This window comes from Onychostruthus taczanowskii, unplaced genomic scaffold (genome assembly GCF_017590055.1).
Source record: "Onychostruthus taczanowskii isolate IOZ18803 unplaced genomic scaffold, ASM1759005v1 scaffold18, whole genome shotgun sequence".
In the NCBI taxonomy this organism is placed as follows: Eukaryota; Metazoa; Chordata; class Aves; order Passeriformes; family Passeridae; genus Onychostruthus; species Onychostruthus taczanowskii.
Window position 1 is genome coordinate 13,661,890 of NW_024499017.1, and position 16,955 is coordinate 13,678,844.

The window sequence follows — 16,955 nt, forward strand, 5'->3', positions numbered from 1 at the left end:
TTTGTTAAAAACACAACAGCTGTTTACAGTTTGTGTCCATCTCCTGCGCCCTGCAGACACGGTGCTGGTGAGAGCCTTTCTGTCCTGTGATAAGCACAGAAGGACTGATGAGCGTCTCATGTCGCGTTCTCAGAACCTGAGAAACAGCTTGAGTTTCGTCTTCCTAATGCCTCTGGCACAGCCTCGTGCTTGCTGGTTGGGAGATGTGGCAGATCAGGTTTCTGCTTTGGCAGTGGGACGCCGTGAGGAAAATGCCCGAGTGGGTTTGGCAGGGCAAGGCGGTCTGTGAAGGAACATGTTCTGTTGTTCCCACTGTTGGGAGGTTGAGGAATTGTGGTGGAGCAGGAAGTGAGGCCACTCCTCTTTAAGCCAGTGTTCTGTCTCCCTCTCATGGAAGGGAAAAGCACGGCTTTGGCTCTGCCATTTATCTGAGCCCAGGAACAGAACAAGCAAAAGTGATTTGCTAAAATCAATAATTCTCATGTCATCTTAATGCATCTAAAATATTTAAAGGAAATATGTTTAAAAGCTATTATTACGGTTTACATCTACTGCAAGTTTTAAATAATGAATTTGAGAAAGGCTTCTGAAAAATAAGGGTGGTTCTCATAACCAGGAGGCAAGTCTGGGAACGCAGCGGGCTGTGGGTCAGGAAAGGGCAACTGGAAAGGTGACATCCATCACCCCGCTGCCAGCGGCGGGGTGTTGGTGATCTGCCTCTGCCAGCAGTAGTTATTCTTCTGAAGGGAAAGCCTTCTAAACAAGGCTGTGAATTGGTTTTCATGCTCGCATTGACAGATTGGGAAAGCAGTTTGTTCTACCAAATTTAACAATGATATATCATTATCACAACTTTGGGGGAAATCTATAAAATCAATAAGTTTGTAGCCTGAACAGGATTTGTATCGCTTGCTTGCTGTGCTGGTGTCAAAGCGTGAGCATATGGATTGAGTCACAGCCTGAGATCAATGGAATTTGTGGACAGTAAGCTCAATAACAAGCCCTTCTGAAAAGAAATAGATGTAAAAAGCAAATTTACTAGAGTATAAAAAAAAAGCTAATATCTTTTCCGCGTTGGCTGCAAAGTGCTGCTAGGCTGCCGTTGGCTGCTGGTACTTTGAAAGCTGTCTGGGGTATGTGCTCGCAATGCTGAGTGCTGCTCCCGGCTTCCATGCGTCGCATGTACAGTTGGATGCTTCTGTTTGTAGGGCTTGTATTAGGAAACTCGCCAAGAATAGGAGGAGGGGGGAAAATAGCCCTTTATATTGTAAACTGAATAAAGAATAAAAACAGTCAGTGTGTCTGCTGGGGAAAGACCATGGTGGCTTTATTTACTTTGTACTGGCAGGGCTTGCTAATGGAGAAAAATAAAAAGGCATAATTAAATAGTTTAATGAATTCGCAGCTCTTTTGTTTGAGTGGGACTGGGAATGCATGTTCCAGAGGGCCTCACAAAGAGCTCGGCTGGTAGTGAGTTAAAAGTAGGAAATCAGTCCTTTGAAGGCATTTTTATACTTCATTATCCCAGCATGTAAAATGACTTGTACTAAACGATTGAGGATTTTTTTTTTCACTCTCTCTCTTTCTCTCTTCTTTTTCTAAACAAAGGAGAGCATCAGGGCGGCAGGAGCATAATTCCCCTCAGTGTCCTAGAGCCAATAGATCAGCTTGTCAGCAAATTGGTGGGCCTGTACTTATGTTTCAGTAAAATATAGGGCTCTGGGAAACTGTAGTGAACAACGAAACCACAAGCCAACCACCACAGAAACACACACGCTCTAAGAGATCCTGGGGGAACAGGGATGATAACACCTCCCTTTTCACCTCAATACTTTGCAGTAGGCAGATACTCACTTTTAAAGATTTTTTGTGTGTGTGTATGTGCGGTAAAAAGAATAACGTTACAGTTTTCCTCCTCGGGTTTTTTATTTCTTTCTTGTTGTGGAAGAGTAAAGTGGGATCAGCAAAGGTGGACTTCCTTCCTCAAAGTATGCCAAGAGGGTTTTAATGAAAGTAGTAGCATTCCTGGGTACTGCCCGGGCAGTGTGTGCTCACTGGGTGGCCATGGAGGTGGAAGGGTGGCTGTGCTGCACAGCCAGGTGCAGGGACTGCTCTGGCCCTACATCTGTGTCCCTGCTGTTCCCCATCAGCCTTTGGCTCTGGCTTTTCAGGGGCTGGTCTTTAGTTTCCACACTGGCAGCATCCCTGGACCATCCTGTGCTGGGCTGTGGAAGTGTGGATGCTCCCTCTCTGCTGCCCTGCTACAGGAGTCAGCTTTGAGAGGCTGCTCCTCGCGGTTGTGCTGGCTTTAATGGTGCAGTCACGCTGCACTGCAGGGGGACCTAGAGTCCTCCTGGGGCTCAGCCTGATGAAATAATTTCATTAAAACAGAGTACGTTGCAGTGCTGAGTAAAAATATGGGCAATTCCTCTTAAACGAGGTGGCAATGGGAAACCAGACTATACCGAATTTAGGACTGGATCCAAGCATTCTGCTCTACACCAGAGAGGCCTCGAGCAGACTCTGCTTGACTTACTTGCTGCTGGATCATAGACTTCTATCTCTTGGCAAGGACGTGGTTTAGCAGTGGCCTTGGCAGCGGTGCGTTAATGGTTGGACTTGAGGAGCTCAGAAGCCTTTTTCCAACCTAAAGAATACCAGCATACTGTGAGTAGTCATTGTGGCTGTTTTGGGTATGGACAGGACAAGGAGGTCGTTCCATGCAAAGGAAGGGAAGACCTGTGAGAAGAAACACCTTCAGCAGCAAGTGAAGGTTTTGTCCCTGCCATCCTTGGGCAAAGCCACTGGCTCTGATGTCACCTGGAGCTGGTCACACTGTGCGTGTGAGAGCCAGCTGCAAGCAGCAGGGAGCTTCCCTCCAGGACCTCACCTGGCCCATGGACGGGCATTTACAAAGCATTCCCTGGATTTTACAGCTCGAGTTTGCTTATAAACAACACTAACTGTTTGTTTCTTGTTAAAATTTACCTCATAAACAAATTTTACTGCCTTAGTTCCAGGCAATAATTGTTTAATCCCAACTTTCTCATACCCATAATGCGGTGACTGTAAAGCTGTGGTTGGCACTTTATGGAATTTCTTGGTGCTGTCTCCAGCCACGTGCTGCTCCCAGAGAAGTTTTGTTCCTGGGAGGGTAATTATGACCCTCCCCACCGAGGAGGCTCTTAGTGGGAATGGCATAAAACCACGTGCAGTGCTTTGCTCTGCCTGGAAAGAACCAAAACAGAGAAAATCCAAAAAAGAAGCCCAAAAGTCCAAAATAAAAGCAGGCTCCTATTTCTGAAGTTTAACTTCCTGATGTACCACCGAGGCTGTTCCGCTATTTACAACCCGTGGCACTCTCTCGTCCTTCTTGCTGAGTAGCAGGGAAACGCCGTGGAAGTGACTGCTTATATTGATTAGCGAGACAAGAGAGAGTTAGAGACCCTCAGCACTGCCACTTACAGTGGGCAGGAAACCCAAATTGACCAGTAATAAAGTGTTTGAGGTTGGTTGAGGCGGCTCCTGGGGAAACGGCCTTCTCGGAGTGGGGATGCTGGGGGTGGAGAGCTGTCAATTACCCGTGTTTGATGAGGACTAAGTAAACGTGCTCTTAAAGCAGCCTATTACATGGGAGAGAGAATGTGCTGGGGCTGGGTTCCATTTGCAAAAGTACTGCTGCAAAGTTGGAGGAATGGCTGTTCTTGGACCGTGAATAGGTGCTGCCATCAGCAATGACTGCAAGCTTGGGCTTGATTTTTCTCTCTTTGTTGTGGTCTCCAGTTACAGACAGGAGAAAAGTGACAATATTGCTAGTCCCCTGTATACCAGTAGTGTGAAAAAACTTAGACGCTCGCTGGAATGTAGAGTGGGTGTGTCAAAGGAAGGCAGAAGGCCAAGCCAAAACTGCTTGGGCCATCACAGGCAAAAGGGCAGCAAGTTTTGAGTTTAGTGGGCAATTAAAACTAAGAATAATCAGTGACAGTGATTGGAAGTGTTGGACACCTAATGTGGCAATTATTGGGAATTATTCAGACCCAGAACCAGAATAATAACATAAATGGGATCTTTTTATCAAATGCAAACTATCCTAGTGCAGCGGATGGATGCCAGTAGTAAGGAACCACCTTGCAGACTGGCATGAATAAGTATAAAAATACAGCAGAGCACATAGTGATAAAACCAGAGAGGCCAAGTCATCAAATAGGATGCAAGATGTGTCAGAATAGCAAGAATAAGAATGCTAAGAGCATGAGGAATGGGAAAATAAAGAGAAGTGTAGGATCACCATTCAGTGGAGAGGAAGGAGAATTTTGAGACAGCCAGAAGTTTCTGTATTGTCTCTCTTGAAGCTGCCTGTTGGACAGCAGTTACCATAATTAATGCCCTTGCCAAAGGGGTGAGATCTGAGTCCTGAAGAGAGAAGAAACAGCTTAAAGTGTCCAAGAGAGCTGTTGTCAGAACTGTTGGTTTCAAAACTCATTAAAAGAATATGTAGAGCCAAAATAAACTCAACCAGAGGTGGCTAGTTTTGAAGTCTTGTGCAGGGGAGGTGAAATCCTGGGAAACAGTTCAGTGTCCTGACTTCAGGCAGGAGTTGCTGACCAGTCAAGTAACCTCCAGTTCCTGCTGAAGCTCTGGGAAAAGAAACCAAACTATTTGTGAGCGCTTGGAAGATGACAAGGGAATGAATAACAAACACATTCTTGACAGAAAAAATATTTCCTAAGCAACACAACAACTTCTATAGCAGCCTAACAGGTGTGGGCAGGGAAGGAGCACTCACTGTCATAGATCTCCAGTTTAGGGAGGTTTTTGACACACCTCACACGACTTTGTTTATTTGCAAGCTCAGGAAATTTGATTGAGATGAGTGGTGTAGAATGGGTTGAAGAATCATTTTTAGGGCAAACTTATCACTGTCAGAATGCAAGGAGGTATACACTGAGTTTTGGCAGGGGTGTGCCCTGACCCTGGGTCACTGCAGTGTTTGCTTTAATGAGCTGAATCACAGAGTAGGAAATATATTTACTGAGCTTTCAGACAACAGGAAGCTGAGCTAGTGAGCACACTCAGCGATAGCTGCACGACTGAAAGTAATCTGACAGGTGGGAGTGATGGTTTGGCAAAACCAGAGTTAAATTCTGTAGGGACAACCACAAGATCTTCTTAGGGAAATTCTGTGATGTGGTAATGTGTTTATAGTACTGGTTTCTTGGCCAATTGCCCTGGTGGTGGCTTCAAACCTTTTTTTATCCTTCTGCTTTGAGAACTGAAATGATTTCCTACCTGTGTCCCTCCAGTCTGGTTCTGTTTGTTTATTTAGGAGTAAAGTCTAACACCTTCCGTGAATCCCCCTAGGATCCTTGAATCCGTGTGTTGCATGAAGCCATTCAGTTAGAGGCAGTCAGTGACACTTCCTTACTTATTATTAATGTGTTACAGGCAAAACTCCATCGCTGTTTTTATGGTGTTTGTGGTACTGTGGATGCTCCCTCTTTTCCCCTTCACTGCCCCCCAAAAGCTCACTTCAGCAGTATGAAGTGAACCATGCTTGGAGTGCTATTAAGTAATATTCCTTATTACAAAAAAGCACAGGCTCCCTTTAATGAGAGCTTCAGCACTCCCAGCTCGTGTCACTGTCTGGGGAGCCCCTTTCCTTTGTCCGTAATGAGCACCTCCTCATTTGCACTGTCCCTGGATTTATGGAGGGACAGGAGGAAAAAACCTTCAATTTATTATGTCTTAAATGAACTGCTCCCAAAGCAAAACCAAAGAGAGCAGTAAACTGGTGCCTCTGCATTATATAGTTTGATTTTTATGGAGCTGTATCGTGATGTTCTGCCTCACCTAAGCAGGGTGAGCACAGGCTATAATTACCTCTTGTGAACCCCATTTTCTGATAACCTCCCTGGCCTCTCCCTCTTCCGGATGTTGAATCTGTCAGTTAGGGGATTTTATTTGTTCTCACTGATGGAGCTGGATATGGTTAAAAGCAATAAAGCTCATTTGATATCTCATTTACCTGAAAAAAATGGGGCTTGCTCCCTGAATTTGAAACAAGGAAAACATTCCAGTTTTGTGAATTTCACTCTACTATACTTGAATTATTACTGTTAATTCTCTTTCCTTGTGTTCATCCTCACCTTCTCCTGCTCCAGCTGCACTCAGTTCCCCTCTTTAGTAGATATTCCTGCATACCCTAAGAGTTAACTTGAAAGAAAACACATTTTTATTGATGAATCCCAGTTTTAGAAAAAAGGGCTTTAAGGTCAAAGCCTTCCTATGTAGAGGGAACAGGCAGTAACAGCCGTGTTCCTGGGCTGAGATTAAATCCACGTCTCTTGTGCAAGATGAACTGACATAATGGTGTTACTCCTTGCTTTTCTAACTTGGGGAAAAATGTACTAATTCCTAGTATTAAAATGTACTAGGAAAACAAATTCCTTAAGGTTTTATTATAATTAACTTCTTCACAGGAGTGTTTCGGATAAACGTAACTGTGCCTTTGATGTGATCAATTTAAAATAAAATGTGAGAAGTAAGAAGGTGATTTCATGATGGTGGGTTTTGTTTGATTTGGTTTTCTTTTGACTTTGGCTCGCCTTAGACTTCCTTGTGTTCCAGAATGTGGAGCCACCTAAAGTGTATTTTTCAGCTGGATATCAGCAGTCCAGAGCTGTCTGTCTAACCTATGGCAAAAAGCAGAGATCAATAATAAATGGTCTGGTGCCTTCTTGCTTTTGCTGCTTGTGAGTGTTTTCTCTGTAGTTCAAGGGTTATAGAAATTAGAGTTGACAAATCTCAGCTACAAATAATATTTCTAACATTTTGCATACAGTCTTAAAACCTTTTTATTTATTTCCTTTCTCACAAGAGTCAAATAAGAGGCTTTTACATACCAAGGGAAGGTTTTTTTTAGACTTAAACTTCAGAATATTTTCAATATCTGCAACATTATCTTTTGAATAATAATTACCTCTTATATTAAATTATAAGACAGCAGGATTCAGGATTAGATCTCTGCATATTATTCTAGTGAAGGAAATTATGACAGGGGTCATTTTTTAGAATTATGTAGGAGGGTAAAAGGTCCCAGGCAGCATTAGAAGGGAAGGCGTTTATAATTAAATTGTAATTTAGGCCTATGATTTATAGTTTTCTCAATGAAAAATTTGGTGCTGTAGAGAGATCCTAGGAGGAACTTTAGTGAGATACAACTTAATGAAATAATAAAAAGAAAAATGATTCTGGAATAGACTGTATTGCAGTGGTCCCCGCCAGGACGCCGCAGCGGAGCTGCGTCTGCCCGTTTCCCTTCGGCACTCCCTTGGCCAGGGCTGTTTCCAGACACTGAGGTTGGTTCAGCCTGAAGCAAGGCATGGAAGGTTTCAGATCAAGGCCACTTTCACAAGAGATACCTTTTAAACTCATTTAGCTCATTAAAACTTAGGGGAGTGTTCTAAACCATGCACGTTGTCAGTTCAGGACAAACTGCAGTTTTTGTTGTTGTTAGTCACGAGCTGCAAGAAAACCCTGAGCCTTGTTCTTCATCATTTGTGAAGCCATTAGGGTGTGGATGCTGAAAATCTGCTCTGAAATAGCACCCACTTACCTAGAAATAGCTCATTTCTACCTAATGTGCAGAGGAGTTTGGAGTTTCAGTATTATTCTGCAGAACAGATAGCTCCTGGAATTAAAAAAAGAGTGTTTTTATAGTTATTTTTATTAATTAACGGGCTAAACTCCTCCCGAGCATGATGAAGAACTATTCTACTGGCAGGAAACCATTAATACAGAAAGGTTAAATGGTTTGCCAAAGGTAATTGAGGCAGTCAGTGACTGATCTGACACCAGGAGCCATCTCTGACCCGATCTCCTCTGGCGGTAAAACTCTGCTGGACTGGTTTGCACGGTGGCCAACAGCTCTGGCTTGGTTTAAACCACACTTAGGTTAGGAAGGACTAATTTGCATTAAAAATTACTTTAAGGAAGGGATGTAGGCTCAGACATTGTTTTTAAATACTATTTTCTTGTGTAAACTCAGCAGTTGTTCCTGCAAATGGTAGGAACAGTCTGGCTCGGGCTGTAAAAATACCTTTTTTTTTTTCTTTTTTTTTTTTTTGCAATGACTTGATTTTTGTGTACGGCTGTAGAAAGTCAACAGGTAAGTTTAGAGCACAGGCTTCAAGATCAGCTCCTGGATTTTACTATGCTCAGATTAAGGCACTGTATTAATCTTCTGGTTAAATTTTTTTGCAGTAACTTTGAATGCAAATACGTATCTGATTGAAATAAATGTACTAATAAGCACCCTCTGTTATCAATGAAGTTGTTGAAATTGTGTCTGGACAATGTGTGACATTTTCCATGTTACAGAAAGATGGGAAGGAGGATGTGACTTAAAAATACCAGATATAGAACTTCAAAAGAAGGAAAGATCTTGAACCAGCAAAATTCTCTTGCCTTCCCTCTGAGAGAGTTGCTGGGAACTCAGGAGCTCCCTGCAGGTCCAGCAGGGCCGGGAGGGGAAGGGTGGGCACCCCGAGGGGCTGAGGGACAGGGAGCACCTGCCCTTGTCGTGATTGATACTATTTGTGTTTTAAACATTCACTTGAAAATTAGCCAGGTATCTGTTTATTTAACTTGGGCATAGAATCCTCCCAAGTATCCAAATTTAATGAAAAAACAATCAGATTTTTGAAGGCTGTGTGTTTCTATAATGAATATTTAGCAATGTTAAGAGATAATGTTATGTATTGGAAAAAAAATCTTAATAACACAGATTGTTCTTTGGTTTCTGGGTAAATAACAGCTACTTTAGAAATTATCTAAATGAAGAAGTTATGCCACAGGCTCTAGGATTTTCAGAGGAGCATTTCATTTTTTGATGCGTCAAATTAAAAATAAAACTCAGGGTAGCCTTTTCTGTTTTCCAAGCTAACCTGAAACAGACAAGGCTAAGACATTCTTGGAAAAAGGGATATTTCACCCTAAAGAAGAAAACGCTTTTTTCTGCTATTTGCAGAAAATTATTCTTTTTCTTGTAGTTTTGTGAGCGTTGCTTGCGGTAAGTGTTGATTATGGAAACATTTGTTTGCGATCTCGGTTTTTAACCCCTGGCTGCCCTCGGTGGCGGTGCCGTGGTTGGCTCCTTTGTGTGGGGTGCGGGAGCGGCGCCTTTGTTCAAAGCGACAAGGTCGCGGTGATAACGAGAGGAGCGCGGGGCGTGCGCACGGGCCCGAGCGCGTTACTGCTGCGGGACAGCGCGGTGTGCGGGACACCGCCCGGCCTGGGGACACTGCCCTGCCCGGGGACACTGCCGGGCCCGGGGACAGCGCGGTGTGCGGGGACACTGCCTGGCACAGGGGACACTGCCTGGCACAGGGGACACCGCCCGGCCCGGGGACACTGCCCGGCCGGGGACAGCGCGGTGTGCGGGACACTGCCTGGCACAGGGGACACTGCCTGGCACAGGGGACACTGCCCTGCCCGGGGAAACCGCCTGGCACAGGGGACACCGCGGTGTGCGGGACACCGCCCGGCCCGGGGACACTGCCTGGCACAGGGGACACTGCCCTGCCCGGGGAAACCGCCCGGCCCGGGGACACCGCGGTGTGCGGGGACACTGCCTGGCACAGAGGTCACTGCCCGGCCCGGGGACAGCGCGGTGCGCGGGGTCGTTCCCCGGCCCGGGGCTGAGCGCGGCCCGGCCGGACGCTGCCCTCGCTGCAGCGTTTGTGGCTTCGCAGCCTCGTGTCCCTGCTCGCAGGGCCTGAGGGATGGCTGCCCGCTGCCGGAGGGCAGGCATGGATGGGAGAGGGGGAAGGGATCCTTCCCTGTGAGGGCGGGCAGGCCCTGGCACAGGTGCCCAGAGCAGCTGTGGCTGCCCCTGGATCCCTGGCAGTGCCCCAGGCCAGGTCGGCCAGGGCTTGGAGCAGCCTGGGACAGTGGGAGGTGTCTGCCATGGCAGGGGTGGGATGGATTGACTTTAAGGTGCTTCCACCCCCAACCATTGCCTGTGACTGAATTTTGGCTCCCTTGGCTGTCGCCACCAGCCGAGGCCATTCCGGTGCCGCTGTCGTGCGGCGCTGTCAGAGCCCCGCGAGGGCTCCGTGGGCACCGGGGAGCCCAGAGGGGCCGCCCGGGAGCTGCGGGAAGGCGGTGCCGCAGCACGGGGAGCTCCGGACGCTCACTCCCCGGTCAGGGAGCGAGGCACGGCGCGCTGTGCTGCGGAGGGAGCAGCAGCCCTGAGGGCGGCCGGGCCCGGCCCGCCGGGAAAACCCGTCCGCAGCCGGTGAAATGCTGGCAAACGCTGCGCTTCAAAGGAAAAACATCAAGTCTAAGGTGGCTTAGTCTGGATACCCAAAATTAATAGACATATTTGACCTTAATCTGTCTTCCTGGACAAGTTTAATTATAGCAATTTCTTAACTTCAGCTCGAGATCTTGTTTCAGAAGTGGTAGTGTTCTTTCAGTGTGTGAGGTTTTGTATTTAATATCACCGTGCTTTCTAAGGAGAGGCAAAAATCTGAAAACTGACTGGACTGAAATCACCCAGGACTTTAGAGATGCCTATGATTAATTTCTCTTTCTAGATAAATTAATGTTTCTGAGATGAGATTGAATTGGGGGCGAGGAGGAAGAAATCAGAAATACTGTTTTAGAGCAAAATTTAAAACTGAATTTATTTTGGAATGATTTTATTCCCTTTGCGCTCACAGCCTGTCCTGGCAGGAATCTTTCAATGTAAACCATTTGGCATGAGCTGATGATTAAAACCTGATGATGTACATGTTGATTTACACCAACTGGAGTCATAGCATTTGTTTTAGCCTTTATTTTTTTGTCTTATGTAACTTAAACAAAGATGTAAAGGCTGTAATATCTCTGTGTAATTTGAAATATAAATATTTGAAAATGCAGAATGTGCTACCACGCGGTCGTGTGTGGGCAGCAGCAGCACATCCCATGGGGAGCGGCAGCAGTGCCAGCCCTGGGGGTGCTGGAGCTCCTGAGCTGCTTTTCCGTGCCTCAGCCCTGCCTGCAGCACCCTGGGGGAGTTCTGCTCTGCCCCGAAGAGCTCCGGGCACCGTCACCCACAAAGTGACAAAATAATGACTGGCTGGAACAGGGCTTTGGGTCAGCTCTGGTTTTTCTTGGTTGTTGTACAAAAATGCATTTCTGATTTTCTAGAAGTTTTAACAAAGATGCTTTATCTCTTACAGGATAGATATGATTTTACCATGTTTTACTCTGTTTACGAGAAAAGGCTGAAAATGCAAAATTTTAGACATGAGCGGCAGTTTTGCATCTCTGTTTTCATAAATTTGACACCTTTTATATGAAATAATTTCAAGTTTTCTATTAAAATGGAAATAAACAATCAGTGCCTTAGATTGAAGCCTCTAAGAAGCAGTTTTGAGCCATGTTGATGGTGTAGAAAAACTCCTGTGTTATATAAATAAAAGAAACTAAACTGTTTTTCTCTTTCTTTGCATGGGGCTGGTTTGTGAGTGGGATTCTAACAGAGCAGATGGACTCGTTGCTTGAGTGCACTTACTTTAGTTCCACATCTTCCCCAACTCCAGGAACTTGAACTTGTCATTATCAGCCCCAGAAGGTCAATGCATTACCCAGGGTAGCAGCTCTTTCATGTGGCCTTTCTGAGGAGGGAAAAACCAGCTTTTAATCTTGGCTTTTATAAAACACTCTGTGTACTGGATACATCCTAACTTGTCATTTCCTCGTGTGTTTTAGTGCTGGGGAGATCTGGAGATGCTTTGTGGTGCCACACAGATACACACGTCCGCAAAAGGCCTAATCTGAAGTGAATCTTCTATAAATAATAAACAACAAATAGGCTCCTTTTAGTTATATTAGCCCCAAAATAGGTCATGTACATTTGTTTTAAATGCAAACTTAACAATAAAGTAAATTCCCTAGGTGGAGAATTTGATGTGTTTGTGCAAATTTTCTGGACATAGTACAGAAAAAAGCCAGCACCTATATTTTACCATTTAAAATATTTATACATTGTCTCTTAAAGTCCTGTGTTTGAAATACTGTTTATAATAAACTCCCTAGGAGAGAACTAATAGTCACAGGTAAACACTTGCCATTTGTTAACTTAAACACAAAGTAATCTTTAACTTTTTAAAGAGACACTTAGTGTTTCCCATTGCTTCCAGAAAAGTTGTTGCCTTTGTCAGCTTCCTGCCTCCAGATACTCTGATTTTTCACCTGATGGTCCACATGGTCTTGGAGTTCCATGGGCTTCTCAAGGAAAGTGATGAAGGAGAGCGAGCCTTGTGTCCCCAGGCTTTGTCCCTCTGGACCTCCACTGGAAATGTTAATATGATTTTCAAATAAAAAAAGGCTGCAAAGGCTGCCTAGGCCATTCTGTTGGTGCTCCCTCAAAAATAAATCCTAATATGTTAAATTCTGTGGTAACTGATAAAAGAAGAAATATGAGCAACGGGTGATTTATTGCGGTTGGAATTAAAATGGGTATGACACCTATTGTAATTTTCTTACTATTTCTGCCTACTACAGCTGTGTTTGGTTTTAGTTGGCATCTGTAAGTGCTTCTGTAGTACAAATAACATATATAGGGTGTCTCACAGTAGAACTAGACAAAGGTAAAATGCTACAAACTGCAGTCCCACATTTTCCAGCTGGAGTTGTTCCGTGAGCGAGGCGGGATCTGAAGTTGAGGTGTCAGCCATTGTAACACACATAATTTCTCTGTCCCTATTCATTTTCATCCCTGAGATGCATTGTAAAAGTGTAAATCCATCACTAGATAATTTTCAGTTCCATTATTTACCAAAATGAATAGTTAAGCAAGTCATTGTTATTAGTGGGATGCTATTGTTGTTTCGCAGAGATAGGGCCTGCCAAGGGCTTGAGTGATGTGCACTTGAGTGTTCTTTCAAGATCCTTGTACCTGTTTCATTTGGGAGGAGTTTCACTCATGTAAAATCAAACAGAAACAATTTTAGTAGCCTCTGAAAAGAGAAGAAGGGAAAATGGATATTAATGAACTATTTAATATTCTGCTATGGCAGAGATGCAGTGATTTTGCTGTTGACACTTTTGCATGGAATTAAAGAGATCTGGTGGTTGTTTTACTCGTCTGTCTTTGTTCCTGAAAGACTTTTCAGTGTCATCAGATTTGGTTTTGTAACCTGAGAGAGATTTTACAGACATGCAGACAAGAAAAAAAAGCGCTTCTTTTTTCATGAAATTCATTGGTATTCAAAACATGGTCCTTTGATGAATTAGAAATTTTGGCTAAAGCTTTAATGAGATTTTTATTTCCTGAACTTATGTTGGAAAACGCGTGAGCTGCACAATTCACAATTCTAAATAAGGCTGGGCTTGGTTTTTCTGTTCAAGAATATTTCTGGCTTGTTGTTTATTGCTCAATACTGTATTGATTGGTGAGTTGAGAAGTTCATGATGAAGTGGAACGGTTTAGAGCTATGGATCTTTACTCTGTGGCGTGTGACGGGCGGGGAGCCTTTGGCTGGTGGTGCAGGGAGCTGTGCCAGGGAGCAGTGCCCGTCCCCTGCCCTGCCTCACCTCTGGCAGCCACAGCAGGGGCTGGAGGTGCCCAGAGCTGCCACTGCCAGCCTGGCATCTCTGCCCTGGCCTGGCTCTGCTGTGCTGCAGGTCCTGAGCTGGGAACACAGACTGGCACGTTTACACACGGGCTGCACAAATGGAGCTGGAGAACCCTTTGTGTTTACTCGTGGTTAGTGGAATCTCTCCTTGTGTGGGTGGTTGCTGGGGACAAGTAATTTGGGAAGCTTTCCAGAAACTGTCATTGAGTGGTCTTAGATTTTATAATGTTCCTCGTGTTCCCATGCTGTGCTACGCCAAAAGTTCTCCTGACTCAAGAACATTTGAGTGCTGTGACTTACCACATTTTGAAACTCACATGTGTTCCAGCATGTTAAAAGTATTAGGAATATTCAGGTAATCATTGTACCTTGTCTTTTAATTTGCTTTAAATCAAAGTTTTTTTCCCAGTGCTTACAGAAATGTTTTGGTGTTGACTGAAAAGAAGGATGTTATGGAAGATTTTTTGTTAGTCATGTGGACAAGACAAAATTCTGTTTGTTCACATCCAACCCCAGCTAAATGAGTGTTTTCCATTTCTTTGTGCCAGCTACTTTCTGGATTTATCCTGAAGGAGAAGAGGAATTACTGAATTAAGGCCCAGGCAGTGAGTGTCCTGTGTTAGATGCTACGGTGCAGAAGTTCTTCCTAATGGTGAGTAAACCTCTAGCTCTGGATTTCTACACTGAGTTTTCAGCTTTATTTCAGTGTGTCTTAGGTGAAAGCTGTCTGATTTTCAGCTCTCAGTCTGGAGATTTGTGAATTGTAGCCACAGTGTGAGTTGAAGTCTTTGCGTGTAGATTATGGCATTCTGTATTTGCAGAACTTATTTCTGTATTTGAGCATTGAAGGCCTCTTCCAGAAATAATAAATGTGGCAATAATTGTGATCTTTATCATTTTAGATCTGTGTGAATGGCTCTAGAATACGGAGGTCTGAACAAGTGGTTTTGGGAAGAGAATGTTTTGTCCACACTCTTACAATGTCCTGGGAGAGGAATTTCTGAAAATGCGATATAAATGCAAATCTGTGTTTAAAAATACTGAAATGCCTGTGTGCTAATGCTAGTTGCTTGCTATGGGATGTTTGAGGTAAGTTTGCTGGTGATGTAGTCAGTGCAGTTTTATTTTGATGCATTCAAATAGAAGATGCAGTATTGTTTGAGAGTAGGAGATCTTTCTCTTCATTATCTAGTGCTAAGTGTTGCTTTGCTTCTCTGTTGTCAGTGTTGTTGGCAGTCTACTTGCATGTTCACTTTTGGCCAAAATACCCTGAATTGGAGGGGGCTGGGAAAGAAGAAGGTGCTTGTAGACAGGTGTGTGGAATCACTGCAGTAAGTTTTAAATGATGTATGAAATGAAAAATTCCTGTCTGATGCACGGGGCGAGCAGAACCATTGATGTCTGTGAAATCTGCTGCAGAGGCTATTGCAGAGACTCACAGGGTGGTTTGGGTTGGGAGGAACCTCAAAATTCATCTCGATCCCCCCCTGCCATGGGAACACCTTCCCCATGACCAGGTTGTTAAAGTTTTTCTAATAGTATTTCAGAAATGTCAACTTTTAATTTTTTTATAAACTCTTCTGCTTTTGAAGGGCAGAAGTCTTTCACAGCAACAAAATTCATTAGAAAAATCTTTCAAGACGGTGCATCAATAAATATCCTGAGGCAGTTTCCTAGGTTTGTGTGGGTTCTGAGCCTGAGCAGCACTGCTTTACAGAATGCCATGCGGGTGTGAGGGGGCTGGTGAGGATGCTTTGAACAGCCCTAAAGTGAGAATTTTAAAAGTTGAACGATGGGATTCAAGATCAGGAGCCCAGTGGTTTGTTTGAGAGGTGGAGTGGGTTTAGGAGCTGGAAAGGCAGGAGTGCAGGGTTTGGGGGAAGGATGGATTTGTGTGGCTGATACACAGCAGGAGCTGCAGGGCAGCAATGAGACAGAACATTCTCTGGTTCCAGCTTAGTCACCCAAACCATCCTCCTGCTTTTCATGATGTGGCTCCTGCAGGGAAAAATAAGGTGGTTTCAGTTATAACAGACACACAAGGATCCAAACAGCATCATCCTGGTTAGTCAAACGTCTCTATTTCCTAGCAATTGAGTTTGATACACCTGTGCCAGTCTGCAAATGGAGTTTTGAGAGTTTAAGGAATGTGTGCACAGGTAACTGCATGCACTTTTGCATTTTAGTTTTATAGATGTTCTAGAAGTGCCCTTTCAGCTCCCTTTCTGTGTAGTCTTTGCATATTTAAGTCTCTTATCAGAGAATTCTGTTGTGTTTTCAAATTGCTGGTGGTCAGGATTTTTTATGTTATTATTGAAAACAATAGTGGAAGAGCAATAGTTATTATATTGTGCTATCAGGTCCTTTAGAAAGGAGAAAACAGTGTCTGAAGACATTGAGAACACTTTCATAAATTCTGCTTTGGTGGTTTTTTGTTTTGTTTGTTTGTTTGTTTTTTCATGTTCACATTGTGTTTCTGCCCTCTAAAAGCACAGACTTCCTTCCAGCTCTGCTGTTGTGCTGTGCTGATGCAAGTAAGCTTTTCAGTGGTTAGAAAGAAAAAAGATGAGAGAGCAGCATATAGATGGCTTTTAAAGGCAGCAGCTGATTTGTTTGTTGCCATGATAGTCAGCGTTGCCCTTTTCTTGCTTCCTCAGTATTGTTTCCTTCATTCAGTGTCTGGGGCTTCTGAATTGCCTGGCTGATCCATGCAGCTGAATTTCCCTGTCAGAGCAGACGTGGCAGGCAGGGAGGTGGTGCACAAAGCCCTGAACTGCCTGCTGCTGGCAGTGCTCTCACACCACCCCAGCTCCTCAGCCCTCCTCGTCCAGGGCTCCCAAAGCAGGGTCCCAGCCCGTGGCCCTGGCTGCTCCCAGCCGGTCTTTGTCCTGTCCTGGGCTCGGGGAGACCTTGCAGAGGTGGCCTCTGGGTTAGGGATCTTTGTGAGGTGTTTGATGCTTAGTTCTTCTGAGGAAACAGCTCCTCCTCTCAGGCCATGGACATCTTCTGGCCTTGAACTTGAAAATGAAGGTGTCACCTTTATGATCATTTACTGTAGGTAGTATTTGGTATGTGTTATTACCAATATTAATTAGACTTTACTTTAAATGGAGGGGTTTGGAATGCATATACCGTGGAAAAAATGAAATAAGGAGTGATGTGATGTGATGTTTGCAGGGCAGTTATGTAGTAGGCCATGATAAAATAAGGAGCAATAGCATGAATAAACCAGAAAGTAATTTTTTTTTCCTACTGGAATTGTTTGACACAGTAAAGGACTCTGATTACTGCAAAGCATTTAATACTGAATCTGAACAGGTTTTGATG

General features: G+C 44.3%; 1 protein-coding gene across 1 annotated transcript in view; it reads left to right on the forward strand.

Moving 5' to 3' along the window:
- Nucleotides 1–16,955, forward strand: part of ZFHX3 (zinc finger homeobox 3) — a 382,144-nt gene that overhangs the window by 58,075 nt on the left and 307,114 nt on the right. Inside the window, exon 2 of the mRNA XM_041400380.1 lies at nt 14,177–14,280. The gene's annotated coding sequence lies outside the window, so the exon portion shown is untranslated. The remainder of the gene's footprint in view (nt 1–14,176; nt 14,281–16,955) is intronic.